This window comes from Schistocerca cancellata, chromosome 8 (genome assembly GCF_023864275.1).
Source record: "Schistocerca cancellata isolate TAMUIC-IGC-003103 chromosome 8, iqSchCanc2.1, whole genome shotgun sequence".
In the NCBI taxonomy this organism is placed as follows: domain Eukaryota; kingdom Metazoa; phylum Arthropoda; class Insecta; order Orthoptera; family Acrididae; genus Schistocerca; species Schistocerca cancellata.
The window spans coordinates 257,348,767-257,369,674 of record NC_064633.1 but is presented as its reverse complement, the minus strand read 5'-3'; positions in this window follow the sequence as shown (position 1 = coordinate 257,369,674).

Sequence of the window (20,908 nt, the reverse complement as noted above, 5' to 3'; positions counted from 1 at the left end):
GATCCGGTGTACGAAAGGGTGAACCGGGTACGGATCACTGAGGCTCTGGATGGCGCTCAGGGAATCTGAGCAGATGACATAAGCAGAATGTCGGTGGCGGCAGATGTAAAGAACAGCCTGGTAGAGGGCAAAGAGCTCAGCTGTGAAGACCGAACAATGGTCATGGAGCCGGTATTTGAAACTTTGTGCCCCGACAATAAAGGAACACCCGACCCCGTCATTGGTCTTAGAGCCATCTGTATAAATGAAAGTCATGTTGATGAACTTCGAACGAAGTTCCAAAAAACGGGAGTGGTAGACCGAACCGGGGGTGACCTCTTTTGGGAGCGAGCTGAGGTCAAGGTGAACGCGGACCTGAGCCTGGAGCCAAGGTGGCGTGCGGCTCTCGCCCACTCGAAAGGTTGCAGGGAGTGAAAAATTAAGGTGTTGAAGGAGGCGACGAAAGCGAACTCCAGGGGGTAGCAGGGCAGAGACATACAACCCGTATTGAAGGTCAAGAGAGTCGTCAAAAAAGGAACGATAAGACGGATGGTCGGGCATTGACAGTAGCCGACAGGCATACCGACAAAGCAGTATATCGCGCCGGTAAGTGAGTGGCAATTCGCCAGCGTCAGCATGAAGACACTCTACGGGACTGGTATAAAATGCTCCGATCGCAAGTCGTAAACCCCGATGTTGTATGGAGTTGAGGCGGCGTAAGATGGATGGCCGTGCAGAGGAGTATACGAAGCTCCCATAATCCAGCTTGGAGCGGACGATCGACCGATATAGACGAAGTAGGACGGTTCGATCCGCTCCCCACGACATACCACTGAGAACACGGAGGACATTTAAAGAACGGGTACAACGGGCGGCCAAATATGACACATGTGGAGACCAGCTAAGTTTCCTGTCAAAGGTGAGGCCTAAAAATTTGGTTGTCTCCACGATTGGGAGAGCAACGGGACCAAGTCGTAAGGACGGTGGGAGAAACTCTTTGTAGCGCCAGAAGTTAATACAGACCGTCTTCTCGGCAGAAAAACGGAAGCCATTGGCGACACTCCAGGAGTAAAGACGGTCAAGAGAACGCTGAAGACAGCACTCCAGGACTCGTGTACGCTGCGCGCTGCAATAGATGGTAAAATCGTCCACAAAAAGGGAGCCTGATACATCAGCTGAGAGGCAATCCATTATTGGATTGATCGCGATGGCGAACAGAGCGACGCTCAAAACTGAGCCCTGTGGCACCCCATTCTCCTGGCGAAAGGTGTCGGGCAGGACAGAACCCACACGTACCCTGAACTGTCGATCCATTAAAAAGGAACGAATAAAAAGAGGGAGGCGACTGCGAAGGCCCCATGTATGCAAGGTGCGGAGAATGCCCGCCCTCCAACAGGTGTCGTAAGCCTTCTCCAAATCAAAGAACACAGCCGCGGTCGGGCGCTTCCGCAAGAAGTTATTCATAATGAAGGTCGACAAGGTAACCAGATGGTCAACAGCAGAGCGGCGCCTACGAAATCCACATTGGACATTGGTAAGTAGGCGTCGAGACTCAAGCAGCCAAACCAATCGAGAGTTAACCATTCGCTCCATCACTTTACAGACACAGCTGGTAAGTGAGATAGGTCGATAACTGGAAGGCAAGTGCTTGTCCTTCCCCGGCTTAGGAATCGGGACAACAATAGACTCGCGCCAGCATGCGGGAACATGTCCCTCAATCCAGATGCGATTGTATGTACGAAGAAGAAAACCTTTACCCGCAGGAGAAAGGTTCTTCAGCATCTGAATATGAATAGAATCAGGCCCTGGAGCGGAGGACCGTGATCGGCCAAGTGCGGTTTCGAGTTCCCGCATGGTGAATGGGGCATTATAACTTTCACAATTCGAGGAGCAAAAGTCAGGTGGCCTAGCCTCCTCTGCCTGTTTGCGGGGGAGGAAGGCAGGGTGGTAATGAGCGGAGCTCGAAACCTCGGCGAAAAAGCGGCCGAAGGCATTGGAGACAGCCTCAGGGGCCACAAGGACTTCATTCGCGACCTTCAAGCCAGAAACTGGGGAGTGGACCTTAGTGCCAGACAGCCGGCGCAGGCTACCCCAGACAACAGAAGAAGGAGTAAAACTGTTGAAGGTGCTTGTGAAAGCAGCCCAGCTGGCTTTCTTGCTTTCTTTAATAATACGACGACACTGAGCACGTAATCGTTTATAATTAATACAATTCGCCACTGTAGGGTGGCGTTTAAAGGTGCGTAAAGCACGTCGACGAGCACGTAAAGCGTCTCTACATGCTCCGGTCCACCAGGGGACCGGTACGCGACGTGGAGAAGAAGTAGGGTGAGGGATGGAATATTCAGCAGCAGCGAGAATGACTTCCGTGAGGTGTGCGACCTGACGATCGCAGCTTGTGAAGGTTTGATCCTGAAAGGTCGCCCTGGAAGAGAAGAGCCCCCAGTCTGCCTTGGAGATGGTCCAACTAGAGGAGCACGGAGAGGGAGTATGCTGCAGGAGATGGATAACACACGGGAAGTGGTCGCTCGAATATGTATCAGCAAGTGCATACCACTCAAACCGGCGTGCAAGTTGGGGAGTACATATAGAGAGGTCTAAATGGGAATAGGTATGAGATGTGTCCGAAAGAAAAGTCGGGGCGCCAGTATTGAGGCAGACAAGATTGAGCTGGTTGAAAAGGTCTGCTAACAAGGAGCCCCTCGGGCAGGATGCTGGAGAGCCCCATAGGGGATGGTGGGCATTGAAGTCTCCAGTTAACAAAAATGGTGCAGGTAGCTGAGCAATAAGTTGCATCATGTCTGCCCTGGTAACGGCAGATGACGATGGAGTGTAAACGGTACAAAAGGAAAACGTAAAAGTGGGGAGAGTAATGCGGATGGCAACTGCCTGCAGGCCGGTGTGCAACGTGATGGGATCGTAGTAAATATCATCCCGGACCAGCAACATAACCCCTCCATGAGCTGGGATACCTACCACAGGGGGTAGGTCAAAACGCACAGAGGTGTAGTGTGCCAAGGCAATTTGATCGCATGGGCGTAGCTTCGTTTCCTGGAGGGCTACGACGAGCGGACGATGCAAGCGGAGCAGCAACTTCAAGTCCTCTCGGTTGGAGCGAATGCTGCGAATATTCCAGTTAATAAGTGCCATTGTAAGAAAAGGAAGATGAGAGAAGGGGTCACCTCGAAGGCCGCTTAGGGCCTGGCTTCGAGCGAGCACTGCCGCCGCTATCAGTAGGCGGACAGTCATCGTCCATGGGGTCTATAGGGTCATCGGCCATCTCGGGAGGATGGCCGGGAGGGGGAGCTTCCTCCGCCGGTGAACGGCCAGATGTTCGGCTACCAGCGGTGCGGCCAGGCGAAACGGATGACGGCCTGGGGCGGCAACCGCTGGGTGGCGCAGGAGAAGAAAGGCGCCGTGGCGGAGAAGGAGAACTGTGCTTCCTATGCGCCTTTTTGAAGGACGTTTGGTGGAAGTACCGGTCGAAGGCTGGGAGGTCGAGGGACGGAGGAAGTCTGCACGGGATGGGTCCTTCTTGAAGGCCCGTGCATCTGACTTCGGGGTCTTCGACTTAGCAGAAGCTGAGGAAGGGGCTGGTGTCTGTGGGGTGATGGGAGGAAGAGGAGACGTCGACCGCGCGATCTTAGCGCTGGCCGAACGGACGACCGTGGTGCTGAAGGTCAGATCGCATGTCTGGGTTGCTACCTCCCTGGTAGTCCGAGGAGAGGCGAGGACAGTGCTGTATTTCCCCGCTGGGAGCAGCGTGGGCTTCCTACTAGCCAATAGCTTGCGAGCAGCCGAGGTGGACACTTTCTCTTTGACCCGTATTTCCTGGATACAGCGTTCTTCCTTATAGACAGGACAGTCGCGGGAGGAGGCGGCATGGTCACCCTAACAGTTCACACAACGAGGAGACGGAGGTGGACAGTCACCCTCATGGGCATCCCTGCCACAAGTGACACATTTAGCCGCATTGGAGCAAGACTGTCGAGTGTGATTGAAACGCTGACACTGGTAGCAGCGCGTAGGTGTCGGGACATAGGGGCGAACAGAAATAACCTCGTAGCCCGCCTTGATGCGCGATGGCAGCTTAACACTATCTAAGGTCAAGAAAAGTGTCCGGGTCGGTACAAGGTCATTGTTGACCTTTTTCATGACCCTATGGACAGCCGTCACGCCCTGCTCAGCGAGGAAAGATTGAAGCTCCTCGTCAGTCAATCCGTCGAGGGAGCTACTATAGACTACACCACGAGACGAATTCAAAGTTCGGTGGGCCTCCACCCGGACAGGGAACGTGTACAAGAGTGTGGCCCGAAGCAGTTTTTGTGCCTGAAAGGCACTCTCAGTTTCGAGTAATAAGGTACCGTTACGCAACCTGGTACAAGATTTGACAGATCCGGCTATGGCATCTACGCCCTTCTGAACAACGAAAGGGTTGACAGAGGAAAAATCCTTTCCGTCCTCAGATCGAGAAACTACGAGGAACTGTGGGGAAGGCGGTAGTACTTTTGTCACTGTTGGCTGGTCACGTTTCCGTTTTTGGGTCGAAGTCGAAAGCGATGGAGTAGAATCCATTGCGGAGGAATCCCCCATGATTGCCAGCGTCTCCGATGGCGCGCTCCTTCCTTGTGGGGACCCTCTCAGAGGGCACTCCCGCCTTAGGTGAATGTTTACACCTCAGGTCACACCTCCCGAGAAACAGACGGAGGGACCAATCGGCATGGTCAGAAGGTATCAGCTCAGGCAATCACCCCTCCCCGGGCCTGGCCTTTACCAGGGGGTACGCGCGTGCCTTACATGTCTACCCAGGGCGGGGACTTACGCGTTACCCCGTCACCGGCTACGCGTGCGAACGCGTGGGTCGGCCTTCAGACACGCACAGGGAGGAAGGAAGGAGAGGAAAAAGAAGAGAGAGGGAGAAAGAGGACAGACCGTCTCAAACGCCGAGGCGGAGACCAGAGAAGGCAAGGAGAAGAAGGCAATGAGAAAGCAAGGAGAAGAAGGCAATGAGAAGGCAAGGAGAAAAAGGCAATGAGAAGGCAAGGAGAAAAAGGCAATGAGAAGGCAAGGAGAAAAAGGCAATGAGAAGGCAAGGAGAAAAAGGCAATGAGAAGGCAAGGAGAAAAAGGCAATGAGAAGGCAAGGAGAAAAAGGCAATGAGAAGGCAAGGAGAAAAAGGCAATGAGAAGGCAAGGAGAAAAAGGCAATGAGAAGGCAAGGAGAAAAAGGCAATGAGAAGGCAAGAAGAAAAAGGCAATGAGAAGGCAAGGAGAAGTCAAGGGAAAGAGTAAGGAAGACAGTGAGGTGGAGAAGAGCAAAGAAAGGAACCAACAAAAGGAAGGAAGAAACGAGAAGTGAGAAACCAAAAAGACCAAGATTATAGGTCGTGAAACCGTCCGTCTCCGGACGCAGGCGCTAACTACCCCGTGAGGGGGATGGACTCCTTTTAGTCGCCTCTTACGACAGGCAGGAATACCTCGGGCCTATTCTAATCCCCGGACCCGCAGGGGGGTTTCTAGACTCGTTTTGCGAAACCTTGCTTCTTGCTAAATTTAATGATTCAACGGGGCAAGCTCTATATATTTTAATGATTGAGTTCGCGAGTATAGAATTTGGTAACCTAAATGGCCGTATCTTTTGATTACAAGGTCTTAAAAGCTTACACGTTTTTTACTCCCAAGGGACCTTAATATATCAAATTTGAATTTGATGTGTGTTCCTGTTCCTGAAAAATTGGCTAAAAATCAGACGGGTAGACAAGCAAAATGATCCCGTAAGGGTTCCGTTTTTACTGACTGAGGTACTGGACCATAGAAATAGAAAAATCTTGACTTTAATTTTGTGGGCACTTTACAATACATCAACGTACGCTTAACCTGATATGTCAGTAGAAGCTATCAGTTTTTATTTGACTTGTCTGTTTTCCAAGTGTGGCGTTAAAAGACTATAATTTCGAAGTAACAGTACTCGGATACTTAGCAGTTATGCAACGCGAGCAGAGCGGCAAAATGAGCGCAGGAAAAACGAAAACGCAATACCCGGAACTCTGCTCAAAAACCAACCTAACAGCCTGACATTGTATTACGAGGCAAAACCGGAATTACCGTGCTGCAGCAGAATACGGGAAGTTGGCAACAACCTCTGAACGAGAAGTAGCAGAGTTTTCTTCGCTTTGCTGCGGCGATGGGAGGCTTCGCTGCACCTACCTGATGCGGCGCGTGGAAAGGCTTTCACTTTTGACACGCTGCGCCCGCAAACAGCGCCTAGACGGGCGCCTGCCACTGGTATCTGCTGGTGCCGATAACGCTCCAGGCCGTAAAACACTCGCTCGCTTATCGGCCGCTGCCGTGAGTTGTGGAGATTATCGCCATTTTGAGAGCGCCCTGTCATTTAGCCACCCCGGAACTTGCAACGGATAAACCGACGCAGCGGCCAACTAGTCGCGTACTCGTATCCGGGACGAAACCTTATCTGCTATTTAATACCACGATGTGCCATTCCAATAGCAACATGTTATCGGTAGCTCGTAATTTAAACTGCCGACTTTGTGTAAAAGCGAAGTAAAAACGACACTGACAATTGCGGCACCAAACAAAATACCCGTGACTAACAATTTTACTCCACATTAGGTATATAGGAAAGAAGGAAATGAAAAAGTTCAGCAGGGAGATTAAAACTCAGGTTGACAGAAATGAAGGGAGTAATCCGCTGAATTGAAGACCGCCATTTCTGACGTCGATTTGTTGTAGAATGCTGGAAAGTATACTCTGTTCAAACATCATGAATTATTAGTAGACGACAATATTACTGCACCTGGGAATGAGGGCGATTCGGTTGGCTTATCGTCATTTTCTCTCGCGATATTTCACGAGTTCACACACCAGACACACCAGACCACTATAGCCTCCTAAAAGCATTATCAGTGCGATGGGTTTTCCTTAATCAGCACTGGTACAGTGCCAATGCAGTACTAGTACAGTAAACTGTCACATCACCGCATGTTTCCAACAACGGCCACGTGCAGTAAGATCGTGGTCCAGTAGCACGTCGAAAAACACGATTTCTTGACAAATAGTCAACACAGATTCAGAAATTATCGTTCTTTTGACACACAAGTTTTGTATCCCGCCTGGAAGGCAGCGCGTGGGCTCGTCCACTATGAAAATGAAGCAATGTTGGCTGGTCGTCTGCTGGTGTTCAAATGGGCTGAATCTGGAGCGACGCTCGAGAAGCTGCACAGCGCCGGCTAGAGGGCGCTGTCGTCGGTGTGGATCGTCCGCTCTCGTAGTACCAACCTAAGAACTTGTACCTACACCGTGGCATCGTAGCTATCGATACGACAAGTAGCTCTTTATTTTCACTAAGTAATGACCGCGATGGACAAAGGATTTCCAATTGGTTCCATATTTTTGATTTGTAGAAGGTTTTTCTCATCGTTCCTCACATGCGACTTCAAATTGCGTCCCTATGGTGTATCCTGTCGCCCTCGGCTGTACCTAATCCATGAAAATGATTTTAATTATTCGCAGATGATACTGTTATTTATCGTCTTGTAAAATACTATGATTAAGACCAATTGCGTAACGATTTAGACAAGATATATGTATGGTGCGGAAAGTGCCAATTCACTAACTAATGAAAAAATGGTAAGTCATCCACATTATAACTTAGAGGAATCAGCTAAATTTCCCTTACACGATAAACCGCACGAACCTAAAGACTGAATTCATTTAAATATTTAGGCATTTAAATTGGAACCATTGTACAGAAAATATTGTGAGGAAAGCGAATGTAAGACTGATTTATTGGCAGAACACTAAGAAAATTTGACAGATCTACTTTAAGGACTGCCTACACGGCGCTTGTCCATGTTCTTCTGGAGAATTGCTGAGCAGTGTGGGATCTATATCAGACAGAATTGTCGAAGGACATCGAAAAAGTTCAAAGGAGGTCAGCTCGCTTTTTACTGTCACGAAACAATGGGGAGAGTGCCACGGATTTTATATACGGATTGGGGTGGCAATCATTAAAGCAAAGGCGCTTTCTGCTGCGGCATTATCTCACGAAATTTGTTTGCTCCGAGTGCGAGAATACTTTGTTGGGTCCCATCTACATCCCGGTCGGAACAAAAGTTCACAGTAATGAAATTAGAGAAATCAGAGCACGCACAGAATGATTGAAGTGCACTGTTTTTCCCGCGCACTTTCAAGGGTAGAACGATGGAGAAACATCTTGACTGTGGTGCGATGAACCCTCTGCCAGGTACTTAACTGCGAATTGCAGTATTACCAGGATATCAAAGTAAGTCGGAATTGCAGGACCTGTTGAATGAGCGTAAGACACGGTCTCACACCGCAGTTTAGTGAAAAAGAAGTTAAAGCTTATGGAGTTCTCGGTCCTGATTTGCGGCTGGATTCGAGTGATCTTGCACACAGAACTGATGGTTGGTTGGTTGTTTGGAGAAGGAGACCCGACAGCGTGGTCATCGGTCTCATCGGATTAGGGAAGGAAGTCGGCCGTGCTCTTTCAGAGGAACCATCCCGGCATTTGCCTGGAGTGATTTAGGGAAATCACGGAAAACCTAAATCAGGATGGCCGGACGCAGGATTGAACCGTCGTCCTCCCGAATGCGAGTCCAGTGTCTAACCACTGCGCCACCTCGCTCGGTCACAGAACTGAGCACGTCGCTCTTAACGGAACAAAATTGACAGATGTGTAGGTAATTTCGGTAGTACTCCAAGGAAATTTTATGGGACAGTTATTGTTTTCAATTTACATAAATAAGGTGGTAGGAAGCGTCGGATGATCTTTAGAACTATTCGCACATGATGCCGTTGTCTGTAAGAAAGGAGTAACGCCGGAAGACCGTATCGATTTGCAGAATGATCAAATGGTTTATGCAGTGACATTTTCAGAGATTTTATTATCTCTTTTTCCTCAAAAACATGTTGACATCGCTCAGAAATCTCTACAATGACCTGCACAGGGTCTGGTGCAGGCTATGGCAGTTGATCCTCATCGTAAATGAACGTAAAATATTGCGCATACACAGGAAAAGAAACTCACAACCGTACAGCTGCACTGTTGATGACAAAAATGCTGGAAAAGGTAACTAGGAGTAACTACCCAGAGCGACTGTAAGTGGAATAATGACACAGAACAAACAGTAGAAAAAGCAGACTCCAGACAGGTTCATAGGAAGAATCTTCAGGAAATTTAATTCCAGAAAAGTGGCTGACACGATTCATGTTAGACCTCTTCTTGAGTATTGTTCGTCAATCTGGGACCCTTACCACGTAGGACTGATAGACAGGAAAGATCCAACGAAGGGAGGTGCGTTTTGTCACGGAATAGTTTAGTCGGCTCGAGAACGTTACGGAGATGATCAAAGAACTCCATTGGCAGATGCTGCAAGAGAGGCGTTGTGCATCACGGGGAAGTTTACTATTGGAACTTCGGGGCAGCACTTTCCGGAAGAGTCGGACATTACTTTCTCCCACATACATCTTCGCGTAATCACCACGACGAGAAAATGTGAGAAATTAGAGCTGACCAAACAGCGAAGCAAAGACGCAAGAAGCATACAAGCACACGCAATGAGCGCAATCCTTGCCGATAAATCAGGCAGAAGACCGCTGATCCCCACCCAAAACGAAGTAGCAATGCATAAGTTACTGGGCTTACAGAAATGAAGATCATATTCGACTCTGGACATTCAGTGGCTTGAATCTATCGTGTCCTGCATTCAGGGCTTCTTAACGTCGTGTCATGAAATCAAAGGCAGGGCTTCTTAACGTCGTGTCATGAAATCAAAGGCACGGCTTCAGAACGTCACTCCCTAAGAACCTTTTCTGAAACTTCACGATGTTCGCTATAGTACTTCATGGAGACTAAAACCTCTCTCACAGTTCGAAGTTAATCTCGCGCTCACACTCCGTGTAAGGCTTATTTGACTGTCCTGCTTCGACTGAGAGCTCGTCGCAGGTAGGAGTACAGCGTAACAAGATGTGTTTTAAGGCAGGCGAATGGTCGAATTCAGTTTATTGGGAGATTTCTGAGGATAATGGGAATCCGTAGATTCGTATGTAACACTTGTAAGACCCACTCCTGAGTACTACTAGAGCATTTGGGACCCCTATCAAGTCGGATTACAGGAAAACAACGAAGCAATTCAGAGGCTTGAGGTTAGATTTGTTACTGGTGAGATAGATCAAGACGTGAGTGTTACGGAAATGCTCCGTGAACTCAGATGAGTCCCTCGAAAGAAGACTGTCTTTTCGTCAACGCTTTGAGAAATTTGATCATGATTGGGTCCACGTCCTTCGTAAAATTTTTAAATGAAATAATTCCGCTTTAGGCTGTTAAAACATTTATTGCGACTGCAATTTCGACACGTGGTCATCTTCCAGCATTCCGAAAGCAATCAGTCGTCAAATATAATACACGTAAACATGAAATTGAGAAGGCACTATTGAAATCATCGGAGAGCATCTTCTCCAAGGCAAAAGTCTGCAGACATGAAATTAATGAGATCGTTGACTTATTACTGCTGATACTATCGTATTTCAAGTTTAAGGATGAAAATTTTTCACAGCCTGAGGGCATTGTCATGGACAGTTGTTGAGCGAGTGCACTCCCTGACTTTTCCTAACCCTCCCGAAAGTAAGTTATTTAATAAATTCCACAACGCAGCTAATAAAATGGTATATTGTAATAGATACGTGGATGAGACGTTAGTGATATTTACAGGATCACTTAATGACACGGACGTTATCTTAGTTTGCGTACTATCGAGCTGTGCTAACAGTTTCATCATGGAATCAGAAATACACGTAGTTAACTTTTTGCATCCGACTATAAAGAATGATAATGGCGTTCGTAGATTTGGCATCTATTGTAAACTCTCATACTGATTCCTGTCACCCACGAACCCCCAAGAAGGCATTTTCCATTATATGATTCAGACTAATCAGTCTTGTCCTACAAGAAAACGAAACTAACCAAGGACCACCTATCTTTAGACATCTAGCACTGAACAAGAGTTTCACTGCACAAATAGTAAATAAAGGTTTGCTGCAAAATTAATTCTTCACAGTATCACTGATGAGATGACATTGCAGAAAAAGGAGGAAGCTATATCTAAACATTTGTCCCTATCGTAAAGCGGAGCCGTTTCTGAAAGAATAGCTGAATAATTTCGTGACACCAAAGTAATAATAGGCTTCCGTACTGACAACACGTTAGGTCTGACAAAACGTCATGGTATCCAACCTAGTAAAGGACGACAGCTTTATTATTTATAAGGGATCGAAATGCATAGGACATTTACACACCAGCCAGAACACATTTTGAATTAACAAACTGACCGACTGAAGATCGTGAGTCGCAAACGTGTCTGAACGTTGCCGCAGAACGCCGCCTTGACCCGGCTGATAACCCGAGACGATTTCATCTTGAGGCATTAGGTCTCGTACGTTGGCAACCAGGCAGTTCTTTTTTTCCTCGCTTCATTTGCGAGTATAACAGGAAAGGGAATTACTAGCAGTGGTACAAGGTACTTTTCCCGTCATGCACCATATGGTGGCTTGCATAGTATGCACGTAGACCACTGACTTTTCCAGTCATACGAGAATGCTCTACTGACCAATGCGTACGATATCTGTGTAGTGTTCGTCTCTTATGGCTGATATACTGTTCACACTACTTCTGTTTGATATCACTAGGTTTATTCTTTCAGGATTTCGCAACTTTTTGCGAGCACTGTAAGTATAACATGTAAGTATAGTTGTCCTCAGTTCGAAGGTTGGTTAGAACACCGCAGTGCTTAGGGAGTACAGCCTAACATATTACTGTATTATACGGAACACTCAAACATGTGAATGACAGATGTAAAGTAATATTGTGGTCAAGCAGTGACACTGTTGACCTTGCATCCGAAGGTTTCTGTCGGCAGCCATATGTGCCCAAGGTAATCTGAGACCAGACGGTAAATGGCCGGATCAAGATACCTGCTGAGCCGAAACGACCTCGCTGCTCGGTTGCGAGACTGCTGAAATCAGCACAGCTGTTTTGAGAATGTGCTACGCAATGCTTCGTGGACATAGAGACTGCTTTATTTTACACATAACTGCGATGATACGAACATAAACAATACTAATTTGAATCTTGGAACATACAGTTGCGCTCAGGGTGGGTTTGAAGACTTCGTCTAAGAAGATTTTGAAAAAACTGAAATAATCCTATGTTGTTAACGGATGGTAGGAGGAGGAATCCATGACTGCAAGCTAAGGTAATGTCTATTCAATGTATACGAACCATACAATAACCACGCACTAGGGATCACCTGAGAGTGCATCAGTGAACGACGAAATTAAAACATTTTTAAATATATTCAATCGGTCTAAGGTGGCACAATGGTTTTAATTTTAAAACTGCGGTTGCGTATCTGTGCACCGGGAAACCAGTGAAGTTGTGTATTTGAATAATTGCATTTTACCCTACAGTTAGTATATTACGCTGGGAGGAGTTACACGATACACCCTAGCTTCTTCGTCTTGTTACAGATTCAAGACTTGTTGCACATTCGAAGAAATTCCAGTCTTGCAGTTGCAGACTGCATGTTTCTGTACTTACTGAAGTGGAGCCAACATTATCGTAATTGTCTCGGTTCCAATTATGAATAGAGCAATCTCCCGATCATCTGTATGCTATCAGTTTATTTGATTTGCTGTCTGACATTTTCAATGTCGTCAGCAAACCTGTAAGTTTTTATTTCTTCTCCATTTACAATTTTTTTTCTTTGTTTTCTTTACTGTATGTTCAATGTTAAAATTGAATAATAGCCTAGAACTCTCCCTCTCCCTCCAGTTTCATTTTCATATTCTTTGACTCATAACCGGAATATACTTTCTGTACACAGTACGCTTTCTGTTCTGTACACTTAGTTTTCGCTGCTTTGAGAATTTCAAAGAGAGTAGTTCATTAAACATTATAAAACCTTTCTCTAAGTCTACAAATGCTATAAAGGTAAGTTTGCCTGCCTCCAACCCATCTTCCGAGATAGGAATTAGGCTCAGTACTGTCTGGTGAGCACTTACATTCCTCCATAACCGAAACATTCTCCGAGGTCAGCTTATGCCAGTCCACTTCCCTGTGAACAATTCGTGCAAATATTTTACAAATTTACGTTATTCCGTTTATTTGGTAGTATTCGTAACTACCAGTTCCTGCCTTCTAGGAATTGAAATTGTTACATTCATTTGAATTTGCCTTTCTGATGTATCTTGCACACCTCCTCCATCAATCTTTTAGTGCTGGGTCGCTTAAGTCTCAGTAATTCTGAGATAATTTCGTCTACGCCGGAAGTCTACTTTCCACATGGGTCTATCGTTAGTGGTCTCTCCCTTCTCGCACTATCATATCGGTCCTCTTATCTAAACCCACTTTCTCTGTTCTCTTTCTTTAATGTTATCTGTAAGCTTGTTTCCATCGTATAGACCCTCTGTATATTCCTTCCACGTTTCAGCTTAGTGCTTGTTTTCCATCTGAGCTCTTTACATTCCTTTACTACTCCTATAGACGGTATCTACCTCTTCATGCATTTTTCTATAGCTTTGCCCTTGTCCTGTAGTCATTCCTGCTTAGCCACGCCGCCATTTCTGTCTGTGGTCCCTCTCGCCTGCTTCACTTGCTGCATTTTTATATTTACTTTTCTCGTCAAATTCAGCTGTGTTATACACCTGACGGTGGTTGTCTGGTAACTTCATTTCGTTCCGCTGCCGCCATCCTCCCCCCCCTCCCCCCGAACACACACACACACACACACACACACACACACACACACACACACGAGCGCGCTGCACGCGCACACAATGGCCAAGTTACCTCTGTCAGACAGTAATTTCCGATGGGAAATTGAGGTCCGCAACGTTGAAGTAGGAGGCAGATGTCTGGTTAATTAAGGATGCTGCGTTGCTGTTCCGCTCACAACTGCTCTTACACAATACCCAACCACCATGTGAGCTACTGGTACTAATAAGACATCGCCAATTTCTAACAGACAGCGTGCAGTGTGTGTCCTACTTCCGCATTATCGTCACGCAGGAAGATAACTACAGGCCAGCTAGAAAAACTTTCACCGCCTGACAACGAAGTACATTATGGTAATTCGATACGTAAGCCACATTAAGGATACGTAAGACGAAGTGCAAATGGCTTAGGTAAAATGATTGTCAATGTTTAAGTATTTAAAAAAGGTTTTGGTTTCACTGTGTGACCGTAAACATGGCTGCAGACGACACTTTCTTTAAAATACAGAAGGTTATGTTGAAAATATTTTGTTAACGATTGCTGCTCACCACATATAGGAGAGGTTAACTCGCCGAGAAGCAAAATGGAAATGCTGCTCAACGTTTAAGCTTTATGTTTAGCCGTCTTTTCATTGTGCTTGACCGACTCAAGGCGTACTTATGTATTGGGTAGCGAATTGTTCTTTTCACAGTACTGTTATCCCATCCTAACTATCCATTGTCTGAGGATATTAATACACGCGACTACCGTAAATAGCCCTTGAAGGACACTCATGATTTAGAAACCATACATCACTGTGTGATAAGTGAAAGTGAAGCTTGCTACAAATTTTTAAGTCTAATCTGGGTCTACATTTAAATACCTACTCCGCAAGCCTTATGACGGTGCCTACCGGGCAATACTTCTAGAACCACTAACTGAGCCGCCGCCGCCCCCCCCCCCCCTTCCCTGCTCCACTCACGAATGTGTGGGAAGGACAACTGTGGGTAAAGGTTGTATTAACCCTCTATTGCATGGTGTTGCCATATGCCAACCAACCATAAAATTACTTATAATGTTAAGGAAACCGCTTGCATATGCATGGTGTTGCCGTATGGCAACACAGGCTGGCTGCGTCAAGCCAGGCTGTGATTAGCGTCGTTATGTTAGACACTGGCGGTGATAGTCTGCAGTCGTTGCTGGAGGTTCACTTTACGTAAACACGCTGAAGGTGCGGAAAAAAGTGAATTATTTCTGCCACTTAGATCACACCTAAAGTACTTATATTTTGAAGGCATGTAAAATGATTCTTAATGATGGCACGGATAATTTTTCGTTGTGTCTGTAACTGATAAACAATTTCTAGGTACTTTCGGTTTGTTGCCATATGGCAACGCTATGATCATGCCAATGTAAACATAACCTTATTCATCATGGGCAGATTTAGTACAATGCTGTTGATTACTTTTATTTTGTAGACATGGCATCAATTCCAGCTTCATGCTTCTATGGTGGTAGACATTCAGCGGCAATTAGGAATATTCCTAAAAAAAGTGACGATTCGGAATTGGGCAATACCGACAGTTAAGAGGTATTTGCAGATGATTCAGAGGATTAAAGTGCTGGACGTAATATTGCTCATGGAACTTCGGCTATAATTCATTCTGAGACTGACGATGACAGTGATGGAGGAGAAGAAGAAGCAAACGAACAAGAAGAGGAAGAAAACAATGTGTTACATCAAAATGACATAACGGCAGAAGAAAATAGTGCTTCAAGACTAAATAAAAGGCCTGAACATGCATCTAGTTGGAAGAAATGCTGGAAAGCACTAGTTATGCCAGAATGGACTGGTACACTTTACAGCCCTTCTCATGCATGCGATCCGAAGGAATGTTTTCATGTGTTTCTTGGAAGCGAAATTTTGGACAATGTTGAGGAGTCAAACTACCCATTCAAAAAATCGTGCAAAAGGGCTGAAACTTGACAGACAAGAATTAGAAATTTGGATAGGAATGGTGTTACATATGTGTGTGATTAGACTCCCTTCTATTAGAGATTACCGGAATCCTGAGACTAGAGTTCCTATTGTAGCTGATAGAATGCGTATAAATCGGTTTGAACAAATAAAAACCAACGGATTTTGCTGATAATTTGAGAATAATACCCAAAGGAGAGCCATGCATGATCCTATATACAGAATTAGAAGTCTTCTTGACCATACTGTTCCTGAGAGTAAAGTGCTACCGAAGACGGAAAAATTCAGCCTTGACGAGCGGTTTATACCACTCAAAGGCCGTCATTCAATGAAATAGTACAATCCAAAAAACCGAATAGATGGGGCTACATAATGTTTGTACTATCTTATGTGAATGGTTTAGTATGCAACTGATCTGCATACTGGCAGAACTAACCAAAATGATCATGTTCCTGACACAGGAGCCAGTGGAAATGTTGTGCTAAGCACAAAAATTGTAAAATATTTGAGAACTGGTTCTGTAGTTCAGATCTGCAAATTAAACTGGCAGGAAGCGTAATCTACAGCCTAGGCACTGTTCGTTCCAATCGTCTGAAGGGACGTGTGCTCGACTCTGACAAGAAAAGTAAGAGAACTGGAAGAGGTGCAGCAGAAGAAAGACGGTGTTTCATAGGAAATATGCAGTAGTCTGCTGTAAAGTGGAATGACAACAGATCCTGACATTACTCAGCAATTTTGTGGGAGCAAATCCAATGACTGAAGTAGAAAAATTTGGCAAGAAGTTTAAGTCAATGTGCCTTGCTCCAGGGCAGTAATAGAGTATAATCAGTTCACGGGTGGTGTAGATCTTGTGGATTCAATTCTAACATTGTATAGGATCCAGATATGTTCCGAGAATGGTATCACGGAATATTTTTTCATATTCTAGACCTGATGATAGTGAATCGTTGGTTTCTTTACAGAAGAGATGCACTATCAAGTGGAATTCATTGGAAAAGTACGCTCGCTTTAGCAGAGTTCAAAGAAGGCCATAGGTAGACGTTTGTTTTTCCACTAGCAAAGTGAGGCAAGAAAGCACAGAAGACTTAGAAGTAATTCCACTGAGAGAGCCTACTCGGCGAAGAAGAATAAAGGAAGAACAGCTGCACTGCCTGAAAGAGATATGTGGCTAGATGGCATAGGACATTTGCCTACTATTGATATCAAAGGAAGGTGCAAAGTTCCATCATGCAATAGAATTGTGAGAGAAAAGTGTTTGAAATGCAAGGTGCATTTCTGTTTCACTGCAAATAAAAACTTTTTTGAAATTTCACACTGATGAAGTGAGGCATCGGATTGTTGAATAGTATGACAAATTCTTTTTTGAAAACAGAAAATTGAGAGTCTTTCGCCTGAAACTATTCATAGATGTATGTAGAAGCACATTTGTGTATCTTTCCTAAGTAATTTTTATACATTTATGTAAATAAACATGTGAGTCTTCTGGGAAGTGTATTCACAAACGCATAGTGTTGCCATATGGCAACAGACCTAAGATATTTCATAAATCAAAAGTACATCAAAATTTCTATTTTTAACCTATTACACAGTATTTTGTGTGTCGGACGCTAGCCCCAGATATGTTTTTCATTGAAATTGGTTTCGTACAAGAAGTCATGCAATAAGTTAACTCAAATTTCTCGAATTTGTTACTATTTATGTACCTATTCCCACAACCGACCGAAATGGCACAATGGATAATATACTAGCATCGCATTATATGGATGACAGTTCTAATCACTGCAACTCGGAAACAGTAAAGTATTCCGTGGTTTCCCTAAATCGATTAAAGAAAATTCCTGCATTGTACCTTTGAGAAACGCACGACCCATTTCTTTTTCACTGTTCCCCAAAAGGAGCTTGTGCTGCTCCTGTAATTATTTCTTCCTCGCGACGATAGAACTTAACCCATACATACATTAAAGAAGGTTAACTGAAGGCCGTTCCAGAGCGACGCCAGTAAAAAAAAAAATTAGCTGACCTAAATCCCGAATGACAGGACAAATGAATGGGTGAACCGTCGTCAAGACCACACTGGATCGTTAACTAACTCCTGGTCCTTGTTAGTTTCTTGGTCTGGTTTTTTGATATTTTTTCGATGTATGTAGTAGTGTTGTGATAATCTGGATACCTTTCTTTCCTTTTATTAAATGGCCGCCTGCTTAGATGAGTGGTAACGTATTTGCCTACCATGCAGCGGGCCCGGGATCGATTACGGCGGGGTTGGAGATTTTCCCAGCTTCTGGGCTGGATGTTATGTTGTCATCGTTTCATCACCGACACGCAAGTCGCCACATGTGGCCTCACCTGAAATAAGAATTGCAACTCTGTTGCCGAACTTCCCGGCCATCAATGCCACACGATCATTTTATTAAGTAGAAGATTGGAAGATGTGGTTAATAATTTAAGTATATATAATGTACTGACGATTACTCCTTGACGATACATACGAGCAAAAGTACTTCTGAAGCACAATTTTGCGTAATCCTAACTGACCTGGAAAAAAGGTGGGGAGAACTTGGCCGATGTGCAGACCTAACCATGCGACGGTCGTCTGGTAACGCCCGGACAAGAAAGGTTGGAGGGCGTATTTAATGCGAAGGGCCAAAAATAGAGGCAGCCCAGCAAAATATGTATTGCCGTAAGGGGAGAGGGCAACTACGAAGGGGGTGGGTCATTGCTGAGTAAAAAGCATGGGTCAACCTAGTATGATGGATATGAAGAAGGCAGAGGATGGTAGATTCTCACCGGGAGAGGTGAAGGGAAAAAGGCCACGTAGTGGTTCTCTCCTTGATTGCACGAAGTTTATTAGACAGGGTGATAACCCCAGAAGAGTAGACCCACGACTGAACAGGAAGGGATTAGGTGACAAAGATCGGTCTAAAATTATACAGACCAGTCGAATATCCCCCCTCCCCCAGAGGATGTCCGCGAGGTGAATAGAGAAAATTAAGTGAGTGGTGTCAGGCACGATGAATTAGGAGAGAAGGAAATACAAGTAACGAGATGGACTCTCCGAGGCGAGATTACGGAGAGGAAGCGCGTGGTGGGCGTCGTCGCTGCTCGCGATACGTAGGGAGGCTCGGCGCGTGCAGCGGCGCTCGCCGGCTCTGGACGGCAGCCTACGGCGTAATTAGCGCGGGCCGAGCCGCTCTGTTCGAATGTTTAACACAGGAGACCCATTAACTGTAACGACCTCCACTCCAGACGGCGGCAACGGCGTGCCTACCAAACTACGCACGCGGGAGAGGGGGGAACTTTGCAGAGCGCCTCCTGCGGACGTCTCTCCACCAGCCGTGCGAGTTCAACGAGGGGTTGCACTTGAAGGGTCGGCTCGTAACAGCGGGATGTTCACTAATATTATAGCAATTATGTCCATCTTAATGACTACTCCTAAAGCGAAGAGAGAGTGGCCGCGTGCGACGGTGACTGGTTCAACGACTTAGGTAACGGCACCACGTCATTGTTGGAGGAAGTATAATTAAGGCCTACAGTACTACCGAACATTACAACTTTTTCAGTTCAATAAAAGTCTCTGGGAAGTGTTACCTGTATCATCATTTGAGAATTTTGCTGACAACGTTTACCTGTAAGTTATGTATATATTTATATGTCATACATTCTGAAAATATACAGCCAGTATCACTCCTAATTCTAATTAGAATATAGCGTAACACTGAAATAAATTAATGAAGAAATTTGAGAGTCTAGCTAATAACATTTCTGCCTTACCATATATATATATATATATATATATATATATATATATATATATATATATATATATATATAAGGTGTTACAAAAAGGTACGGCCAAACGTACAGGAAACATTCCTCACACACAAATAAAGAAAAGATGTAGTGTGGACATGTATCCGGGGAAACGCTTAATTTCCATGTTAGAGCTCATTTTAGTTTGGTCAGTATGTACTGTACTTACTCTATTCACCGCCAGTTGGCCCAATTGAAGGAAGGTAGTGTTGATTTCGGTGCTTGTGTTGACATGCGACTCATTGCTCTACAGTACTAGCATCAAGCACATCAATACGTAGCATCAACAAGTTAGTGTTCATCACGAACGTGGTTTTGCGGTCAGTGCAATGTTTACAATTGCGGAATTGGCAGATGCCCATTTGATGTATGGAATTAGCACGGGGCAATGACCGTGGCGCGGTAGGTTTGTATCGAGACAGATTTCCAGAACGAAGGTGTCCCGACAGGAAGACGTTCGAAGATATTGATCGGCGTCTTAGGGAGCACGGAACATTCCACCTTAGGCTCGCGACTGGGGAGGACCTAGAACAACGCGGACACCTGCAATGGACGAGACAATTCTTCGTGCAGTTGACGATAACCCTAATGTCAGCGTCAGAGAAGTTGCTGCTGTACGAGGTAACGTTGACCACGTCACTGTATGGAGAGTGCTACGGGAGAACCAGTTGCTTCCGTACCATGTACAGCGTGTGCAGGCACTATCAGCAGCTCATTGGCCTCCACGGGTACACTTCTGCGAATGGTTCATCCAACAATGTGTCAATCCTCATTTCAGTGCAAATGTTCTCTTTACGGATGAGGCTTCATTCCAACGTGATCAAATTGCAAATTTTCACAATCAACATGTGTGGGCTGACGAGAATCCGCACGCAATTGTGCAATCACGTCATCAACACATTTTCTGTGAACGTTTGGGCAGGCATTGTTGGTGATGTCTTGCTTGGGCCCCATGTTCTTCCACCTACGCTCAATGGAGCACGTTATCATGATTTCATACGGGGTACTCTACCTGTGCTGCTAGAACATGTGCCTTTACAAGTACGACAACATGGGGTGCATGCACGATGGAGCTCCTGCACATTTCAGTCGAAGTGTTAGTACGCTTCTCAACAACAGATTCGGTGACCGATGGATTGGTAGAGGCGGACCAATTCCATGGCCTCCAAGCTCTCCTGACCTCAACCCTCTTGACTTTCGTTTATGGGGGCATTTGAAAGCTCTTGTCTACGCAACCCCGGTACCAAATGTAGAGACTCTTCGTGCTCGTATAGTGGACGGCTGTGATACAATACGCCATTCTCCAGGGCTGCATCAGCGCATCAGGGATTCCATGCGACGGAGGATGGATGC